General features: G+C 38.2%; 2 long non-coding RNA genes across 2 annotated transcripts; one reads left to right on the plus strand and one right to left on the minus strand.

Moving 5' to 3' along the window:
- Window positions 1-6: 6 nt before the first annotated feature.
- Window positions 7-2,265, plus strand: LOC103465854 (uncharacterized). Its single transcript, XR_533856.1, has 5 exons — window positions 7-415; window positions 522-1,085; window positions 1,163-1,319; window positions 1,393-1,607; window positions 2,063-2,265. It is a non-coding gene; the product is annotated as an uncharacterized LOC103465854 (long non-coding RNA).
- Window positions 2,266-3,063: 798 nt separating this feature from the next.
- Window positions 3,064-4,318, minus strand: LOC103465857 (uncharacterized). Its single transcript, XR_533857.1, has 2 exons — window positions 4,141-4,318; window positions 3,064-4,031 (listed from the first exon to the last, which is right to left on the minus strand). It is a non-coding gene; the product is annotated as an uncharacterized LOC103465857 (long non-coding RNA).
- Window positions 4,319-4,324: the final 6 nt, after the last annotated feature.

Below are 4,324 nucleotides of genomic sequence, written 5' to 3' on the forward strand. Positions count from 1 at the left end.
CAGTTCAGGCGAATGGAGTGCTGGACCAGTCACTGTCTTCTGTCCTAAGCCTACAGACATTGCTTTCTGACCAAGCACCGACATCTTTGTCAGCCAAGGCACCACTGGCCCCAACATCTCCTCAAGTGCTGTCGACCATGCCCAATTCCTCAGAAACATCAACTTCGTTCTCCTCCCGGGCACCTGTGTCCCAGCCCTCCACTCAAGTACAACCAATTTTGCCGTCTTCTGGAGTTTCTTTGGTTGCAGTCTCAAGGCAGCCCCTCTCCTCCCACTCTAACCTAACTCCACATGTGATAACCATTAAGGAACAGGCACCAGCTTCTCCTTTTACTGAGCAACCTATAATTATACTGGAAGACTAAGAAGAGCCACCTGAGTCTCCACAACATCCACCAGAGTTGCCTTTGGATGAGTGAGTCAAAATTGCATATTCTGGTTGTCTTATGTAATTAGTTTTGACAGTTTCAAACCATTGTTTACTCCAACAATGCACAATAAAATAGATTTTCTTTTTGCAGGACAGATCTTCAGACCATATTAACAAAACTATACAGCAAGGTTGATATGACTTTCTGTCCTACAAGCAACCAAATAAATGTGTGCAGGGACAGGATTTTAGAATGTAGCCTGCATGCCTTCAGAAGACGCCGTTTTGATCCAGCAGCAAAACTGGATGTTATTTTTGTGGATGAGGAGGGCAGCGCTGAAGGGGCAGTTGATGAAGGTGGTCCCACACGAGAATATCTAAGACTGTTAATGAGGGCAATTCATCAATCTAATGTCTTTGAGGGGCACGAGAATGACCGCCATCTAGCTTTGGACACTAGTGGTCAGTATTATTATTTATTTATTTTTCCCAATTCTTAAGGATGGAAACTGTCAAGTAACTTTTTTTTTCTTTAGTGTTGGAGTCAAAAATGTACAACTGTATTGGAAAAATGATATYGGTCTGTTTGGTGCATGGAGGCATTGCACCACATTTCTTCGCTCAAAGATTGTATGACCACATTTGTGGCACATTGTCTCAACCTACCCTGGTTGAGGAAGTTGTTAACCATTCATTCAGAGAGCAGTTGATCAAAGTTWGTCACAATTTTAAGCATTTTGAATATTGATCGTAAGCTTAAATTCAGTTTCACATAATATTTTTTCTTTTTAGATTCAGGATGCAAACACAGTCGTGGAGGCAAAYGAAGCCATTATGCAGGCAGCAGATACTCTGAGCATTGTTGGAGCATTAAGGAAGAGAGGGACTCCCTTGTGCAATCTGCTGCAGACTTCTTTGTAAATGGCCGAGTGTGCACTGCATTGCAACAGTAAGCAAGATCCTAACTTTTTCTATTAGAAATCTTGTATTCTAAAGTATGACCATATTCTCATTTCTTAAAGGTTTGTGGAAGGTTTGAAGACTCTCAATGTGCTAGATGAGATTCAGAAAAACCCTGCAGTCTTTCATGAATTGTTTGTCTKTGAGGAGAAACCACTCTCGGCACGGGACCTGTGCACACTTTTCCAAGTGTGTTTTTCTGTGCAAGGCAGCAATAAAAGGAGGATAGAAAATCAAACCATATGCTACTGGAGAGACTGGTTGGTGGATATTGAAGGTACATTTATTGTGATACTTTAACCACAACCAGTATCAATTAGATTTTGTGACCCAATTTATCATCACTGTCCAAAMAGAAACAATCATAGTTTGAGTATAGAAGCAGGTTTTTTAAATGACTGACAGGACCAAAAACAGTTCAATTGCTAGAAATGTCTCTTTCCTGGAAAGTCATTTTCTTAAGCTGCCATAGAAATTGTCTTTTATCAGTGAATATATAATGGGTAATTTGTTGTACAAATTACCCATTTGTACAATGATCATGCTTAGTCATGGTTCGTCTTCAAAATGTTTTGATTTATATTTACTAACAAGAAATGCATTGTCATCTCCAATATAACAAGATTGAGGAGGAACATGGACAGACATTTAACACATTTTCTTCCATGTCTTTAAAAGTACAAACTGGATACCTTATATCAAAGGTCATAATTTCAACATTTTGTCTTTCAGAAGGAGAATGCAGTCCCGTTACCCTTGAAATGATACTGGAGTTCGCTTCCRGAGCATCCACGGTGCYTCMACTGGGCTTTCCCCATCGTCCACAAATTGAATTTCTCYATGAGGCTAACAAAGTCTTCCCAGAAGCAAATACTTGCCTTATAGTACTCCGCCTTCCTGTACACTCAGACTATGAGTCTTTCACAAAGTACATGAAAGAGTCAGTCACCTACCTTTGGTGTTGCATAATCAGCTAATAAGTGTAATAAGCAGTTCTTTTAAAAAAAGAGTTGGAATGTTTTGAAAAGTTAAGTGTTTTAAAGCAAGTTATTGTAATGGCCAAACTTGGAAAATATTGAAATGTAAATACAGTATTTGCATTTTTTTTAATTTTTGCAAATAGATGTCTCTTTTAACCACTTTTTGGTTACACAAATTTAAAGGTGTATGTTTGAGCCACACTGCAAAAACAAAAGGTCTTATCAAGTATTTTTGGACTATTGTCTAGTGCAAATATCTTAGTACACTTAAGATAAAACTAACTTACATGTAACTTTTCATCAAGATATGAGCTTGTTTTAAGTCAAAAATTTAGTATTAATGAAAAAGTAGTACTTACATTGGTATATTAATTTCACTTCTAACTGGACATCTTTCCCTTGCTACAAGTGAAATAATCTGCTAATGTAATTAGTCCTTTTTCGTCAATATTAAGGAAAAAGTGACTTATAACAAGCTCATATATTGATGAAAAGTTACTTATATCTTACCTGTGTCTTACTTGAAGTGTAGAAATATTTTTGCACTGGAAAATCTTTGGTAAGATTTTTTATTTATTTTTTGCTGTGTAAATGGCCTTTGTAGTTTAATCTTTTGTAATGGTTGTTCTAGTTCATGCAATGAACACTGCTAATTTRGATTAAAAACAAAATAAAATTCTAAAGAACCTTAAAGGGTCCAAAAGAYGCATTTGAAAATGGGGGTGAGAGACACTAGTCATTTATACATGAACATTTTCAAAAGTAGAATTTTTATTTTTCCTGCAGAATGCATATTTAATTTGTCATGTCTTTAAACACCTTAACATTTTATAATTACATCTGTAAGGTTACCTACTYATGTTAATTCCAAGTTTTATTTGTATCTTAAGAACAATGTATTTGATCAAATGTTCTTGATGTTTGTCACTCCTTCTCAAACATAGTGACGTATTTAAATCAATAAAGCATTTGCAATTTCTGCACAACAGGCCTGGTATTTTGCCTTCAGATCAGAAATATGATTAACTGCATGATTAACTGATTGAAGTTGCTGCTGACTGAGCCTGGTTTGAGGTGGTTCTACAATTACACTAGGGACCTGCTCAGCATCAGTGGTTGGTGGGGGCCAAAGGCCATGCTGCTGCAGAAGTTCTTCAAGAGTCTCTGGTACGTTGGAATTTTCACCAAACACGTTGTTAGTTGCTGTRCTGTTGGCACTCATGTTTGCCAACATCCGTTCAGTCCAGATTTGTGTTGGTGTTTTGTTGTTTTCTGTAAGCAAGGAATGGTGGTTCCATGCTTTCCTGAATTGTTCTAGTCGGCTTTGAATCTCAGGAAGAAAAACTATGTGAAGAGAAAGTTTGTGCACATCGTCGCTGGGATCCAAGAGGGCTGAATCTTCAARATTATAAAACATGCTGTAAAATGGTTCAAGAACATGTAAAAACACATCCCTCCAAAGACGCTCTATTCTCTGATTATRGATGGATTCCCCAGTGATATGACTCCGACGTTCAATGCCCTGTAGGAGGTTCATCACCAGTGCCACTTGCACATTCTCACCACCATGATCTGACCTCACTCTAGAAGGTAAGCCATAGAGGCCTGTTGCCTTGAGAAAATGAAATAGCACTGTTGAGGCGCGATTGTCTGTGCTACAGTTCAAGTAAGTAATTAAGCGAGAACATCCATCGATGCCACCATGGACCACAAAGCCCCACCTAAATGGAAATACAAAMAAATGTATAAGGAATAATGTATACAAATGTGTATAGTGAATTTAGATTTTAAAAATATACTCTGAAATACATCCTTGATATTTTCAGATACCTTATGAGACGCATGTTGCCATCAATATGCCATAAACTGTTGGGATACGGCACATGATAGACACGTCGAGTCACTGCGCTGCTCCACCTCCTTGCAGTCGCCATTGGGTTGATTCGAGCCATCATCTCACGGACCTTACGCCGTGGAACCACCAGTCCTCGTGCATTTAACAAGCCTCGCATAA

This window comes from Poecilia reticulata, linkage group LG6, assembly GCF_000633615.1.
Source record: "Poecilia reticulata strain Guanapo linkage group LG6, Guppy_female_1.0+MT, whole genome shotgun sequence".
In the NCBI taxonomy this organism is placed as follows: Eukaryota; Metazoa; Chordata; class Actinopteri; order Cyprinodontiformes; family Poeciliidae; genus Poecilia; species Poecilia reticulata.